The 17931-nt window shown below is 39.1% G+C and overlaps 1 non-coding gene across 1 annotated transcript; it reads right to left on the bottom strand.

Annotated features, from left to right (window-relative positions):
* Positions 1–9789: 9789 nt before the first annotated feature.
* Positions 9790–9897, bottom strand: LOC112745422 (small nucleolar RNA R71). Its single transcript, XR_003173352.1, has one exon. It is a non-coding gene; the product is annotated as a small nucleolar RNA R71 (small nucleolar RNA).
* Positions 9898–17931: the final 8034 nt, after the last annotated feature.

A 17931-nucleotide genomic window follows, 5' to 3' on the forward strand; every position in this document is an offset into this window, starting at 1 on the left:
TGATACAAAAAACCAGAAGCCGTTACAAAAGTGGTAACAATTTTTTATCTTGAAGGTATTTTTCGCGACAGTCAATTTTTTTCCTATCAAAAAATTTTGTTACAAAATGTAACATGATTTTGTAACATATTTTTCTTTAGTTACGAAAGCAAATTAATTATTTTGTAACTACTTTTTTTTTATTACAAATTACATGCATAATTTACTAAATTATTTTTTAAATTAACTAATATATTAACAATGATAATGAGCAAGTTTACATGTATATAATATGCAAAAACATACATAAGTCAAACAAGATCTTTTTAGCTAAAATTGTCTTGAAACAAAATAACATTAGCTAGTGAGTACATTGATTAGTTCAACCAAAACATAAAAGTTCTAACATACAAAGTTCAACCAAAACATAAAAGTTCTAACATAGATTAGTGTCTCTATGCATCAAAACATTGTTGAGCCCTCAAAGTAGCATATGGTTACCATTTCAGCACTCCTGTAAATAAGAAAAACCAAAACAAAGAAGTTAGAAACAAGATATAACACTAATTATAATTTTTCCACTAAGCAATGTTTCTAAGCTTCCCCCCACTTAAGTGACACACACCCTCACTCACCTAAGCTAATCAAAGATCTAAATCAGAGGACATTTATTATTTTTCACTTAGGGGTATTGATATGCTAAATTAAAGAACAAAGGGGGGTTTAACGAAGGCTCAAAATTGGCTAACAATGGTAGATAAAAGGGTTAAGGCTATTTGGGTAAGTGAGCTATTGAAATAACGGCCTCAATAATGTAAATGCATTCATACACAAAATAATGGACATATAGAATCAACCAAATCCAGGATTGCAATCATCGAAAGAGAACAATGCACACAAGAATGGAAATAAGTGATTATAAGATGTAACCACATAATTGGGCTCAAAATTCACATGCTTGTGTGTTCTTTGCTCAAAAACCTTTTCCAGAATTAATTCTTTCAAGCAAGTTCAACCAAAATTTTTTTTTCAAATTGGTAGGGTTCCCTAAAAGTGGTTTCTTGAAAAAGAAATCATTACCCTAACGAAGTAGTCCTAGCAAGAAACAACTACCATGCAAAGATTGTTTAAATGCAAAAACTAGCCATGCAATGTAAATTATCCTAATTAACAAAAGAAAATTAAAATCTGGGTGTTGAAAAGAAGGGTTATTACCTATGGAAGTCACTAAACGACCTCCTCACACTTAGAAATTTGCACGATCCTCCATGCTATCGGTAATGCGCAAGGTGGGATTGGGGTCGGCACTTCCACTATCCATCTCTTGAGTGCTCACTTCACTTTGGTCTGAAGTGGATTCTGAAGTGTCCTGCTTCTCCATAGGTGGGTTAGCACAACCCAAGAGCTTTTTCAAGTAAGCAAAGCGGCGTTTGTTCCACTGCTCATATCGGTCTACCTTTTGAGTGAGCTCAACAAGCAATTGGTGGGATGATTTTTGTGGTGCTGATGAGGTGGTTGGAATGTCGGAAGGAATGACCATGTCAAGGCTTGCAGTTCCTGCAGGAGGCTTGAGATACTTTCCACTCAGGACGATATCGTCCTTCACTGGAATTATCGCCTTCACATTCTTAGCCTCGTGGGGAACTCTTGTGGCAGCAATCAAATTCGTTACCAAGGCGTGAAATGGAAGGTTGCCCTTAGTGTGAACGTGGTCCATTACTTGTCGGATGAGGTAAAGAATGTTGATAGGCCTCTCAGTGAGGATGCACTAGACAAGAAGGGCCAAGTCCGCTATGATGGAGGACTTGTGGGTGCTCAGGAGTACGTAGTGGGACATGATTTGGGCCCACACCCTAGCCTCTACAGTAAGCACTTGTGCCGAAATGCACTTAGGCTGGGCCTTGGCTCTCCCTTGGGTCCATTCTTCTCCAGGTTGGGCAAAGACCCTAAGGATAGAGCCCCAATCAAAACCGAGTCCGCTGCGCTATGGTAGGTCTTCTTGCTTACCATCCGTCCTATCTGGCACAGGTAAGACCTTGAGTATCCGCTGAATGGCTTCCTCCGATATGGGGACTTGCTTCCGGCACACAAAAAATAGTTGAAGAGAAGGTGAGTGATAGTTGGAGTAGAACTCCTCCACCCAAGAAGGATTAGCTTCCTGCAGTCTCCGATTGAGAAATCCCCATTATCGCCACTCGATGCGGGGTATGACAAATTGAACAAGGTGCTCCAGAGGAATGAGGAGAGGTTCAGAGTGGTAATTCCTTTCAACTAAAATAGGGAACATGAGCTCACAAAAATGATTGTAAACCTTGTGGAGTCCTTTGCAGGGTTGCCCTTCTCTTTATCATTAATTTGAATGACCCTTTTCACCCTCTTGGAGGGAGGCTTAACTTTTGGTACAGGGCGTGCCTTGGTAGTTGTTCTTTGAGGTGCCCTCTTTGTAGACAGATTTTTCGAAGCCTTTTCCTTACCCTTTTTGATGGCCATCCTGAAAAAAGAAGAAAAAGAGAAAATATTAAACTCAAAGAAACAACACTAAAAGAATAACATGCAAGTGAGCAATAATACCACAAAGGAATAAAGTGTCCTGAAGACATGGCAGCTGCAACATGTAAGCACAACAACAATATAATCATGGAGGCATATCACTAGCATGAGATGCAAGAGTGAGAGAATCATACAAGGATAAACCATGAGAAGAGTGGACTCAAGCATCAATAACATCAACAAGCAACACATGCAAGAAAGGTACTAAACACAAGAAAACCATTTACCTAGTCTAACCCTAAGACAATGAAGCATGCAAATGGAAAAAGGTGGGGTTAGAAAAAGTGGAATCACAAATCTTGCAATATGGTACAAAGAAGCAAGTCATAGGTAATGAGCACATGGATGGTAACGATGAAGCACAATAGGCTCAATACACATGAAGAAAAGCAAGTGTAATGAGAAAGAAGTACTAAGTTGAAAGCATAATATCAAATTTGAACTAAGATGTCATTGGTGCCTTTTAACAAATACTTGGTGTGCATCTTCCAAACAACAAGCAAGTTGGAGAAATTCAAAAATGTAATACCCTTAAATGAAATGCCAATCATCAAAATAACACAACATAACACAAATAATCCAAGAATTATCAAAATAACCTACCAATGCAAGAAATATAATGAAGTGCAACACCCATGGAAGAATGTAAAAATAAAGAGAAGAAGCAAAAATGGAATATAAACAATAAAATCAAAATGCAACTAAGAAGGAAGAAAGTACAGTAGTGAAATGCAATGAAAAGAGGGAATTTCAAAAAGCAAAAGAGAAAGATGAGAAATAAGACCTTGAGAGGAGGAAGAAAGTGAGGTTGAGTGTAGGTGAGAGTAGGAGAAGAGAGAGAAGAAGAAGAAAGGAGAGAGAAAATATGGGACCGCCGGAAGTGGTGGTTGCCGGTGGCTGAGGTCGCCGGTCGTTGTGGGCAGAGAAGTGGTGGTAAGGAGGGGGAAGAAGAGAGAAAGAAGGAATAGAATAGAGAAAGAAAACAGCGGCGCTGCACTCTAGTTGCGTCGGTAAGATGACGCGTGCGCGTTGCCCACGCTCATGCGTGGATGGCAAAAGAGCAATCGATACGTATGCGTCGTTTACGCTTACGTGTGGGGAGCAATTGTGCTCAACGCATAAAATTGTGCTAAACTGATGCGTGCGCGTCACCTACGCTTATGCATCGGAGAGGAAAAAACCTAGTGACGCGTAGGCGTTAAATGACGCGTACGCGTGGGAGTGATTATGCTCCTAGCACCCCTCCTGCATAATTCTAGCGCAACTCTCTGGTTTTTGTACTAGAAGTTGTGGAAATGTGATCGACGCGTACGCATCACCCATGCTTACATGTGGGGCGACCCTTTTTTATCTTTCATAAACATTTCGAAAGGCAATTTTAACACAATCTTTGTAGTCATTCAGGCTAGATAGTTTAAAAACACTCAAAATTTTATGCAATACTCAAAATTAAGCATTTTCTTCAACATTACCAATTCAACCAAACCAAGATCAATGAAATCCTCATGAAGATTCTAACAAGCTCAACAAAATTAAACAAAATCAAGCACACTTAGACAAACTCACAAAATCAAACAAAGACTCCAAAACTACATGCAATAAATTATGTACAAAGAGGATCATACCATGGTGGGGTGTCTCCCACCTAGCACTTTTCTTTAAAATCCTTAAGTTGGACGGTCATGAGCTTAAGATTCTCCTCCTCCGGGTGCATCCTCAAGAAGGAATACCTCCAATTCCTTTGGTGACTTATAACCATGATACTTCTTTACCCTGTGGCCGTTGACTTTTAAATGTTGCACCACTTTGAGGGTGGAATAGCTCAACCACTCCATAGGACTTCACTTTCTTCACTTTAAAGGGACCGTCCCACCTTGAACGGAGCTTTCCGGGTATGAATCTAAGTCTTGAATTGTATAGAAGAACTTTATCACCCTCTTGGAAATCTTTCTTATAGATATGGTGATCATGAAATGCCTTAGTCTTCTCCTTATAGATCCTTGCATTCTCATAAGCTTCCATCCTAAGACATTCAAGTTCTTATAATTGCAACTTCCTTGTATACCCGCCTTGGTGAAGTCCATGTTTCATTGCTTGACCGCCCAATAGGCTTTATGTTCAATTTCAACTGGGAGGTGGCACGCCTTCCGAAAGATAATCCGAAAAGGACTCATCCCTAGCAGAGTCTTGTAGGCCGTCCTATATGCCCACAATGTATCACCCCATCGAGAACTCTAATCTTTCCTTTGTGGGTTCACCACTTTTTCTAAAACCCGCTTTATCTCTCAGTTGGACACCTCTGCTTGGCCATTAGTTTGGGAGTGGTAAGTGGTTGCAACCTTTTATAGTACCCTATATCGCTTCAGTAATGCTTCTATCTTCCTGTTGCAAAAGTGAGTACCTTGGTCGCTTACAATTGCTCATGGCGACCCATAGCAGCATACAATATTGTTTCTAATGAAAGAAACCACAGTATTAGCATCATCAAGGCGGGTAGGAATCGCTTCCACCCACTTTGATACGTAATCAACCGCCAATAGAATGTAAAGATATCCACTTGAGTTAGGAAATGGCCCCATAATGTCTATGCCCCATACATTAAAGATTTCAGAAAACAACATTGGTTGTTGAGGCATTTCATCCTTTTGGGATGCATTTCCTAAGTTTTGACATTGGTGACATGACACACAATATTGGTTAGCATCCTTGAATAATGTTGGCCACCAGAATCCGCAATTCAAAACTTTTTTAGTCGTCTATTTTGGGCCAAAGTGGCCACCACACTCGAATGAATGACAAGATTCAAGAATAGTTTGGAATTCGGACTCCGGGACACATCTACGAATCACTTGGTCTACCCCCTATTTCCACAAGTGAGGGTCATCCCAAATGTAGTACTTGGAATCACTCCTCAACTTGTCTCTTTGATATTTTGAAAAGTTAGGAGGGAAGATATTGGCGACCAAGTAATTTGCCATAGGTGCAAACCAAGGAGAGCTATTCGAAATAGCATGCAAACCATTTAAAGGGAATGAATTGTCAATCAGAAATGGGTCATACTTAAGATTTTCAAGGTGGCTCAGATGGTCTGCAACCAAATTTTGTGACCCTTTTCGATCCCTAATCTCAACGTCAAACTCTTGCAAGATCAAGATCCAATGTATGAGCCTAGGTTTCGACTCATTCTTTGTCAACAAATATTTTAGGGCTGTGATGAGCGGATAATTTATACGCTTTTTGGCATTATTTTTAGTATGTTTTTAGTAGGATCTAGCTACTTTCAGGGATGTTTTCATTAGTTTTTATGTTAAATTCACATTTCTAGACTTTACTATGAGTTTGTGTGTTTTTCTGTGATTTCAGGTATTTTCTGGCTGAAATTGAGAGACTTGAGCAGAAATCAGATTCAGAGATTGAAGAAGGACTGCTGATGCTGTTGGATTCTGACCTCCCTGCACTCAAAGTGGATTTTCGGGAGCTACAGAACTCGAAATGGCGCGCTTCAAATTGCGTTGGAAAGTAGACATCCAGGGATTTCCAGCAATATATAATAGTCCATACTTTGGCCAAGAATAGATGACGTAAACTGGCGTTCAACGCCAGCTTTCTGCCCGAATCTGGCGTCCAGCGCCAGAAAAGGAGCCAAAACCAGAGTTAAACGCCCAAACTGGCACAAAAGCTGGCGTTCAACTCCAAGAAGGACCTCTACACGTGCAACACTCAAGCTCAGCCCAAGCACACACCAAGTGGGCCCCGGAAGTGGATTTATGCATCAATTACTTACTTCTGTAAACCCTAGTAGCTAGTTTATTATAAATAGGACCTTTCACTATTGTATTAGACGTCTTTTTGACCATCTTTGAATGCATAGTTCTTAGACCATGGGGGCTGGCCTCTCGGCCATGCCTGGAACTTTCACTTATGTCGTTTCAACGGTAGAGTTTCTACACTCCATAGATTAAGGTGTGGAGCTCTGCTGTTCCTCAAAGATTAATGCAAAGTACTACTGTTTTCTATTCAATTCATCTTATTTCGCTTCTAAGATATTCATTCGTACTTCAATCTGAATGTGATGAATGTGACAATCATCATCATTCCCTATGAACGCGTGCCTGACAACCACTTCCGTTCTACCTTCGACTGAATGAGTATCTCTTAGATCTCTTAATCAGAATCTTCGTGGTGTAAGCTAGAATGATGGCGGCATTCAAGAGAATCCGGAAAGTCTAAACCTTGTCTGTGGTATTCCGAGTCGGATTCAATGATTGAATGACTGTGACGAGCTTCAAACTCGCGAGTGCTGGGCGTTAGTGACAAACGCAAAAGGAGGGTGAATCCTATTCCAGCATGATCGAGAACCGACAGATGATTAGCCGTGCTGTGACAGAGCATGTGAGCATATTTCTCACTGAGAGGAGGGGATGTAGCCACTGACAACGGTGATGCCCTTGCATAAAGCCAGCCATGGAAAGGAGTAAGACTGATTGGATGAAGATAGCAGGAAAGCAGAGGTCCAGAGGAACGAAAAGCATCTCCATTCACTTATCTGAAATTCCTACCAATGATTTACATAAGTACCTCTATCCCTATTCTATTAATTATTATTCGAAAACCATATTATTATTTTATATCCGCCTGACTGAGATTTACAAGGTGACTATAGCTTGCTTCACACCAACAATCTCCGTGGGATTCGACCCTTACTCACGTAAGGTATTACTTGGACGACCCAGTGCACTTGCTGGTTAGTTGTATCGAAGTTGTGAACCATGGTATTGGCACCATGTTCTTGGCGCCATTGCCAGGGAAAGAAAGAGCCATGAATTTTATATAATCAAAGTGTAATCACGATTCCGCGTACCAAGTTTTTGGCGCCGTTGCCGGGGATTGTTCGAGTATGGACAACTGACGGTTCATCTTTTTGCTCAGATTAGGTAATTTTCTTTTTGTTTTGTTTTCAAAAATTTTTCAAAAATCTTTCAAAAATTTTTCATCTGTTTTCGAAAAAAAAATTAATTAAAAAAAATAAAAATAAAAATGTTTTCAAAAATCTATTTGTCTTCAGAATTTTTAAGAATGAATTCTAGTGTTTCATGAAGCATGTTGAAGCCTGGCTGGCTGTAAAGCCATGTCTAATTCCTTTGGGAATGAGTATGTTGGGCGTGTCATGTCTGAGTTACATACTAAAGCTTGGCTGGCTATTCAGCCATGCCTGACCCTTTGATTGGAGCTTTAGAGCATAAGATTCCTGGAATTCATATTAAAAATTTTGAATCCTTATTTTTCTCTTTTCTAAATAATTTTCGAAAAATATAAAATAAAAATCCAAAAAAATTCATAAAATCATAAAAATCAAAAATATTTTTCTGTTTCTTGTTTGAGTCATGTGTCATGTTATAAGTTTGGTGTCAATTGCATATGCATCTTGCATTTTTTTCGAAAATTCATGCATTCATAGTGTTCTTCATGATCTTCAAGTTGTTCTTGGTAAGTCTTCTTGTTTGATCTTGATGATTTTTTGTTTTGTGTTGTATGATGTTTTTCATATGCATTCTTGAATTCTTAGTGCGTAAGCATTAAAGAATTCTAAGTTTGGTGTCTTGCATGTTTTCTTTGCATTAAAAATTTTTCAAAATTGTGTCTATGATGTTCATCTTGACATTCATAGTGTTCTTGGTGTTCATCTTGACATTCATAGCATTCTTGCATACATTCATAGTTTTGATCCAAAATTTTCATGCATTGCATCATTTTAGTGTTTTTCATAAAAATTCAAAAATCAAAAATTAAATCTTCCCCTTTTTCTCTCTCATAAATTCGAAAATTAGATTTGAGTTTTTCAAAAGTTTAAAAAAAAAATCTAGTTGTTTTTATGAGTCAAATCAAATTTTCAATTTAAAAATCTCATCTTTTTCAAAATCTTTTTCAAAAATCAAATCTTTTTCAAAATTCTTAGTTATTTTCGAAAATTCCAAAAATATTTTTCAAAAATCTTTTTCTTATTTTTATATCAAATTTTCGAAAATAACAATAACAATTAATGTTTTGATTCAAAAATTTCAAGTTTGTTACTTACTTGTTAAGAAAGATTCAAACTTTGAGTTCTAGAATCATGTCTTGTGATTTCTTGTGAATCAAGTCATTAATTGTGTTTTTAAAAATCAAATCTTTTTCAAAACTAATTTCAATCATATCTTTTCAAAAATATCTTCTTATCTTATCTTTTTCAAAAATTTGATTTCAAAATATCTTTTCTAACTTCCTAACTTCTTATCTTTTCAAAAATTTGTTTCAACTAACTAACTTACTTTTTGTTTGTTTCTTATCCTTTTGAAAACTACCTAACTAACTCTCTCCCTCTAATTTTCGAAAATATCTTCCCCCTTTTTTTCAAAATTTCTTTTTAATTTACTAATTATTTTTATTTTTGATTTTAATTTTCGAAAAACTACTAACCTTTTTCAAAAAAAAAAAAAAACTTTTTTCAAAAATCACTAACTCTTTTTTAAAATTTATTTTCGAAAATTACTTCTCTCTCATCTCATTCTATTTATTTATTCATCTACTAACATCTCATCTCACATCTCTACCCTCCTCACAGTTGTGTTTCTTCCATTACATTACATTCTTTATCTCCCTCTTTTCTTCCACTCACTAAGGGATCCCTTTACTGTGGTATAAAGGATCTCTATTATTATTATTTTTCTGTGCCCTCTTCTTTGTCATATGAGCAGGAGCAAGGACAAGAACATTCTTGTGGGAGCAGATCCAGAACCTGAAAGGACTTTGAAAAGGAAACTAAGAGAAGCTAAAATACAACAATCCAGAGATAACCTTTCAGAAATTTTCGAACAGGAAGAGGAGATGGCAGCCGAAAATAATAATAATGTAAGGAAGATGCTTGGTGACTTTACTGCACCAAATTCCAATTTACATGGAAGAAGCATCTCCATTACTGCCATTGGAGCAAACAACTTTGAGCTGAAACCTCAATTAGTTTCTCTGATGCAGCAGAACTGCAAGTTTCATGGACTTCCATCTGAAGATCCTTTTCAGTTCTTAACTGAATTCTTGCAGATATGTGATACTGTTAAGACTAATGGAGTAGATCCTGAAGTCTACAGGCTCATGCTTTTCCCTTTTGCTATAAGAGACAGAGCTAGAATATGGTTGGATTCTCAACCTAAAGACAGCCTGAACTCTTGGGATAAGCTGGTCACGGCTTTCTTAGCCAAGTACTTTCCTCCTCAAAAGCTGAGCAAGCTTAGAGCTGATGTTCAAACCTTCAGACAGAAAGAAGGTGAATCCCTCTATGAAGCTTGGGAAAGATACAAACAGTTGACCAAAAAGTGTCCTTCTGACATGCTTTCAGAATAGACCATCCTGGATATATTCTATGATGGTTTATCTGAGCTATCAAAGATGTCATTGGATACCTCTGCAGGTGGATCCATTCACTTAAAGAAAATGCCTGCAGAAGCTCAAGAACTCATTGACATGGTTGCTAATAACCAGTTCATTTACACTTCTGAAAGGAATCCTGTGAATAATGGGACGCCTATGAAGAAGGGAGTTCTTGAAATTGATACTCTGAATGCCATATTGGCTCAGAACAAATTATTGACTCAGCAAGTCAATATAATTTCTCAAAGTATGAATGGAATGCAAGCTGCATCCAACAGTACTCAAGAGGCTTCTTATGCAGAAGAAGCTTATGATCTTGAGAACCCTGCAATAGCAGAGGTAAATTACTTAGGTGAACCTTATGGAAACACCTATAACTCATCATGGAGAAATCACCCCAATTTCTCATGGAAGGATCAAAAGCCTCAACAAGGCTTTAATAATGGTGGAAGAAACAGGTTTAACAATAGTAAACCTTTTCCATCATCCACTCAGCAACAGATAGAGAACTCTGAACAAAATGCTTCTAATTTAGCAAATCTAGTCTCTGATCTATCTAAGGCCACTGTGAGTTTCATGAATGAAACCAGGTCTTCCATTAGAAATTTGGAAGCACAAGTGGGCCAGCTGAGTAAAAGGATCACTGAAATCCCTCCCAGTACTCTCCCAAGCAATACAGAAGAGAATCCAAAAAGAGAGTGCAAGGCTATTGACATAAGCACCATGGCCGAACCTACAAGGGGAGTGGAGGACGTGAATCCCAAGGAGGAAGACCTCCTGGGATGTCCAGTGATCAATAAGGAGCTTCCCTCTGAGGAACCAAAGGACTTTGAGGCTCATCTAGAGACCATAGAGATTCCATTAAACCTCCTTATGCCCTTCATGAGCTCTGATGAGTATTCCTCTTCTGAAGAGAATGAGGATGTTACTGAAGAGCAAACTGCCAAGTTTCTTGGTGCAATCATGAAGCTGAATGCCAAATTATTTGGCATTGATACTTGGGAAGTTGAACCTCCCTTGTTCATCAATGAACTAAGTGATCTGGATCAACTGACATTGCCTCAGAAGAGACAGGATCCTGGAAAGTTCATAATATCCTGTACCATAGGCACCATGATCTTTAAGGCTCTGTGTGACCTTGGTTCAGGAATAAACCTCATGCCCCTCTCTGTAATAGAGAAACTGGGAATCTATGGGGTGCAAGTTGCAAAAATCTCATTAGAGATGGCAGACAATTCAAGAAAACAGGCTTATGGACAAGTAGAGGACGTGTTAGTAAAGGTTGAGGGCCTTTACATCCCTGCTGATTTCATAGTCCTGGATACTGGAAAGGAAGAGGATGAATCCATTATCCTAGGAAGACCTTTCCTGGCTACAGCAAGAGCTGTGATTGATGTTGACAGAGGAGAATTAGTCCTCCAAATGAATGAGGACTCCCTTGTGTTTAAAACTCAAGGATCTCTCTCTGCAACCATGGAGAGGAAGCATGAAAAGCTTCTCTCAAAGTAGAGTCAAACAAAGCCCCCACAGTCAAACTCTAAGTTTGGTGTTGGGAGGCCACAACCAAACTCTAAGTTTGGTGTTGAACTCCCATATCCAAACTCTAAGTTTGGTGTTGGAGAGTTTCAACAATGCTCTGAACATCTGTGAGGCTCCATGAGAGCCCACTGTCAAGCTATTGACATTAAAGAAGCGCTTGTTGGGAGGCAACCCAATGTTTATTTATCTAACTATATTTTTCTTAGTTATATGTCTTTATAGGTTCATGATCATGTGGAGTCACAAAATAAACAAAAAAATCAAAAACGGAATCAAAAACAGCAGAAGAAAAATCACACCTTGGAGGAGCATCTGTCTGGCATTCAAACGCCAGAATAGAGCATGGTTCTGGCGCTGAACGCCCAGAACAAGCATGGTTCTGGCGTTCAATGCCAGAAATGGCAGCAAATGGGCGTTGAACGCCCAAAATGGGCACCAACCTGGCGCTGAACGCCCAGAGTTGTGTGCAAGGGCATTTTACATGCCTAAATTGGTGCAGGAATGTAAATGCCTTGACACCTCAGGATCTGTGGACTCCACAGGATCATCTCAGGATCTGTGGACTCCACAGGATCCCCACCAACCTCATCATCTCTCTTTCCATTCATGATCATCCCTTCTGTTTTCCATTTACCACTCACATCCATACACCCACTACCTTCAAAATTCAACATCTCTCTCCCACCCAATCCCACCCATATGACCAAATACACACTCCCACCCATCTCCTCCATATCTTCTTATTCTTCTATTCCTTCTTCTTTTGCTCGAGGGCGAGCAACATTCTAAGTTTGGTGTGGTAAAAGCATAGCTTTTTTGTTTTTTCCATAACCATTGAGGGCACCTAAGGCCAGAGAAACCTCTAGAAAGAAGAAAGGGAAGACAAAAGCTTCCATCAAGGGTCTATAGCTCAGTGGTAGAACATTTGACTGCAAATCAAGAGATCCCTGAGATACCTCAGGGGATACATTTTCTTCCACACAATTATTAGAAGCAACTAAGTGTGGAACATCAAGAGCACTCCATCATCCTTCATGAAATCAGAGAAGATCTAAAAGCAATGAAGGAGGAGCAACAAAGACAAGGAAGAGACATAGAAGAGCTCAAAGACATCATTGGTTCCTCAAGAAGGAAACGCCACCATCACTAAGGTGGATTCATTCCTTGTTCTTATTTCTTCTGTTTTTTGTTTTCTATGTTATGTGCCTATCTATGTTTGTGTCTTCATTACATGATCATTAGTAGTTAGTAACTATGTCTTAAAGTTATGAATGTCCTATGAATCCATCACCTCTCTTAAATAAAAACTGTTTTAATTCAAAATAACAAGAAGTACATGAGTTTTGAATTTATCCTTGAACTTATTTTAATTATATTGATGTGGTGACAATGCTTCTTGTTTTCTGAATGTATGCTTGAACAGTGCATATGTCTATTGAAGTTGTTGTTCATGAATGTTAAATATGTTGGCTCTTGAAAGAATGATGACTAGGAGACATGTTATTTGATAATCTGAAAAATCATAAAAATGATTCTTGAAGCAAGAAAAAGCAGCAAAGAACAAAGCTTGCAGAAAAAAAATAGGCAAAAAAAAATAGAAAGAAAAAGAAAAAGCAAGCAGAAAAAGCCAAAGCTCTTAAAACCAAGAGGCAAGAGCAAAAAGCCAGTAACCCTTAAAACCGAAAGGCAAGGGCAATAAAAAGGATCCCAAGGCTTTGAGCATCAGTGGATAGGAGGGCCTAAAGGAATAAAATCCTGGTCTAAGCGGCTAAACCAAGCTGTCCCTAACCATCTGCTTGTGGCGTGAAGGTGTCAAGTGAAAACTTGAGACTGAGCGGTTAAAGTCAAGGTCCAAAGCAAAAGAAGAGTGTGCTTAAGAACCCTGGACACCTCTAATTGGGGACTTTAGCAAAGCTGAGTCACAATCTGAAAAGGTTCACCCAATTATGTATCTGTGGCATTTATGTATCCGGTGATAATACTGGAAAACAAAGTGCTTAGGGCCACGGCCAAGACTCATAAAGAAGCTGTGTTCAAGAGTCATCATACTGAACTAGGAGAATCAATAACACTATCTGAACCCTGAGTTCCTATAGATGCCAATCATTCTGAACCTCAACGGATAGAGTGAGATGCCAAAACTATTCAAGAGGAAAAAAGCTATAAGTCCCGCTCATATGATTGAAGCTATGTTTCATTGATAGTTTGGAATTTATAGTATATTCTCTTCTTTTTATCCTATTTGATTTTCAGTTGCTTGGGGACAAGCAACAATTTATGTTTGGTGTTGTGATGAGCGGATAATTTATATGCTTTTTGGCATTGTTTTTAGTATGTTTTTAGTAGGATCTAGCTACTTTCAGGGATGTTTTCATTAGTTTTTATGTTAAATTCACATTTCTGGACTTTACTATGAGTTCGTGTGTTTTTCTGTGATTTCAGGTATTTTCTAGCTGAAATTGAGGGACTTGAGCAGAAATCAGATTCAGAGGTTGAAGAAGGACTGCTGATGCTGTTGGATTCTGACCTGCCTGCACTCAAAGTGGATTTTATGGAGCTACATAACTCGAAATGGCGCGCTTCCAATTGAGTTGGAAAGTAGACATCCAGGTCTTTCCAGCAATATATAATAGTCCATACTTTAGCCAAGAATAGATGACGTAAACTGGCGTTCAACGCCAGCTTTCTGCCCGAATCTGGCGTCCAGTGCCAGAAAAGGAGCCAAAACCAGAGTTAAACGCCCAAACTGGCACAAAAGCTGGCGTTCAACTCCAAGAAGGACCTCTACACGTGCAACACTCAAGCTCAGCCCAAGCACACACCATGTGGGCCCCGGAAGTGGATTTATGCTCAACCCTAGCAGCTAGTTTATTATAAATAGGACCTTTCACTATTGTATTAGGCGTCTTTTTGACCATCTTTGAACGCATAGTTCTTAGACCATGGGGGCTGGCCTCTCGGCCATGCCTGGACCTTTCACATATGTATTTTCAACGGTAGAGTTTCTACACTCCATAGATTAAGGTGTGGAGCTCTGCTGTTCCTCAAAGATTAATGCAAAGTACTACTGTTTTCTATTCAATTCATCTTATTTCGCTTCTAAGATATTCATTCGTACTTCAATCTGAATGTGATGAACGTGACAATCATCATCATTCCCTATGAACGCGTGCCTGACAACCACTTCCGTTCTACCTTCGACTGAATGAGTATCTCTTAGATCTCTTAATCAGAATCTTCGTGGTGTAAGCTAGAATGATGGCGGCATTCAAGAGAATCTGGAAAGTTTAAACCTTGTCTGTGGTATTCCGAGTAGGATTCAATGATTGAATGACTGTGACGAGCTTCAAACTCGCGAGTGCTGGGCGTTAGTGACAAATGCAAAAGGAGGGTGAATCCTATTCCAGCATGATCGAGAACCGACAGATGATTAGCCGTGCTGTGACAGAGCATGTGAGCATATTTCTCACTGAGAGGAGGGGATGTAGCCACTGACAATGGTGATGCCCTTGCATAAAGCCAGCCATGGAAAGGAGTAAGACTGATTGGATGAAGATAGCAGGAAGCAGAGGTTCAGAGGAACGAAAAGCATCTCCATTCACTTATCTGAAATTCCTACCAATGATTTACATAAGTACCTCTATTCCTATTCTATTAATTATTATTCGAAAACCATATTATTATTTTATATCCGCCTGACTGAGATTTACAAGGTGACCATAGCTTGCTTCACACCAACAATCTCCGTGGGATTCGACCCTTACTCACGTAAGGTATTACTTGGACGACCCAGTGCACTTGCTGGTTAGTTGTATCGAAGTTGTGAACCATGGTATTGGCACCATGTTCTTGGCGCCATTGCCAGGGAAAGAAAGAGCCATGAATTTTATATAATCAAAGTGTAATCACGATTCCGCGTACCAGGCTGCATGATCCGTATACACCACTATTTTGGAGCCTAGCAAATAAGATCTAACTCTATCCAATGCATGAACAATCGCTAGAAGCTCTTTTTTCGTAGTGGTGTAATTGGATTGCGCCGCATCCAATGTCTTTGAGGAATAAGCAACAATGTAAGGGAGCTTACCATTGCGCTGTGCAAGCACGGCACCTACGGCATGATTTGACGCATCACACATGATTTCAAACGGCTGTGTCCAGTCAGGACCCCTCACAATTGGTGCCGTGGTAAGAGCTCTTCTCAACTCCTCAAATGCTTCTGCGCAAGCACTATGAAACTCAAAGTCTACGTCCTTTTGTAGTAGGAGCGATAACGGCAATGTAATCTTGCTAAAATTCTTGATGAAGCGCCTATAGAATCTTGCATGTCCCAAAAAAGAACGGACCTCCATCACAGAAAAGGGGTGAGGTAAACTAGAAATGACATCAACCTTGGCCGAGTCCACGAAAATGCCGTTATCAGAAACTACGTGTCCTAACACTATGCCTTGTCTCACCATGGAGTGACATTTTTCGAAATTGATGACAAGGTTAGAGTCAACACACTTCTCTAAGACCTTAGCCATATTCTCCAAACAGCAATCAAAAGAAGTCCCATTGATAAACCACTATTTCATGGTTTATCTTGTGCTCATTTGAGTGGTTTTTATCAAGTCCTTACCCACTTCTTCATATGATTTTCATGATTTTACAATTACTTCCTAGTGTTATTCTATGGTTGAAAACTTGCTTCCTAGAGTCTTTAATTTGTGTATTCTAATTCTCCTTTATACCATTCGATGCCGTGATCCGTGTGTTAAGTGTTTCAGGCTTTATAGGGTAGGAATGGCTTAGAGAATGGAGAGGAAGCTTGCAAAAATGGAAGGAACACAAGAAACTAAGGAGAGAACCAGCGAGCATCGATGCGCACGCAAGGCTCACGCGTGCGCGCGACATGGAGAAATTTGCAGCGACGCGTGCATGTGTCTGACGCGTACGCATGGATTGGAGTTCGCACAAAGACACGTGCGCGTGGATGACGCGTACGTGTGACACGCCAAGACAACCAGTGACGCATACGCGTGACTGACGCGTACGCGTGACATGCGCGATCTGCAAAAAATTCAGAAAATGCTGGGGGCAATTTTGGGGCGAGTTTTGACCCAGTTTCCGGCGCAGAAACACAGACTAGAGCCAGGGAACATGCAGAGACCCAACACACATTCTCATTAGCATAGTTTTAGTTTTTAGATATGAATCTAGAGAGAAATCACGCTTCCTCTAGGTTTTCTTTCCATTCACAGTTTTATAGTTTTATGCTTTTGCTTTAGATATTGAGAGATTCATTACCTCCGTTGAAGTTATTATTCTAGTTTGTTTCCTTATTCCCTTACTCTTCCATATTCTTAATTCTTGTTTAGAGTTACAATTGGATTGTTTTTAGAAATTATTAATGAAAAGGATTATTTTTACTTTTAATTAAATTGTAGTTATTGTCTATCATGTCTTCCTTTTATTCCCCTTTTAATTCTGTGCAAGTAATTCCCATGTCAATGGAGTAGATTCCCAACTTGACATGGGGGTTGATTAAAAGGAGACACTTGAGTTAGAATGCTCAAGTGATTAGTTAAATTGGACGTTGTTGGCTAATTCTCTATTTACTAATGCTAGACCTTTCCAAGGGAGAGGACTAGGATTTGCGAATAAGAGTTTTGTCAATCACTTGACTTTCCTTTATTTAGTAAGGGTTAACTAAGTGAAAACAAAAACCTCTTTATACTACACTCGAGAGAATTCCAACAAGGATAAAACTTCCAATTAATCATTCCCCTAGTCAAGGCTTTTATTCTGAATATATAAATCCCTTTTTAATTTTCACTGCATTAATTTACAATTATTTATTTTCTGTTATTCAACTCTAAAAAATTCTCGGAAAACGCCTGATTAATAAGATAGCACCCTTTTGTCAACTCGTTGGGAGACGACCTGGGATTCATACTCCCAGTATTTTTATTCTAAATTTGTGACAACCTTTCTAAATTGATGAGTGGATTTTTGCTGGTTAAGAACTATACTCGCAATGTATTTCTATATTGATTTCTTAATTGGCCGATTTCCGCCCCCATCAATTTTTGGCGCCGTTGCCGGGGAGTTGCAATAGCGTGCTAAATTATTAGTTGGTGTAAATATTTTTTCAATTTAATTTATTTGCATATTTTATTTTATTTTATTACCATAAGCTATATGTTTCTCTCATTGAATGACGCATTCACTACCTGATCCGAGTTTAGCAGCATTTGAACCTGAAATTGAAAGAACTCTTTCACGTATTAGGCGAGCTCGGCGTCGGTTAGCCTCTGAGGGTGGTGAAGTGGTTGTTATCAATTCACCAGTCTCTTCTGAAGGCGAATCTGAACCGCCATCTGAGGGAGAAACAAGCTCTTCTACTACTAATTTGGTTGATTTACGTGCAACTAACATGGCAGCACCCAGGAGGATCACTCTATAGGAAGCTGGAGC

The sequence above is a fragment of the Arachis hypogaea genome, chromosome 14, assembly GCF_003086295.3.
Source record: "Arachis hypogaea cultivar Tifrunner chromosome 14, arahy.Tifrunner.gnm2.J5K5, whole genome shotgun sequence".
Taxonomy (NCBI): domain Eukaryota; kingdom Viridiplantae; phylum Streptophyta; class Magnoliopsida; order Fabales; family Fabaceae; genus Arachis; species Arachis hypogaea.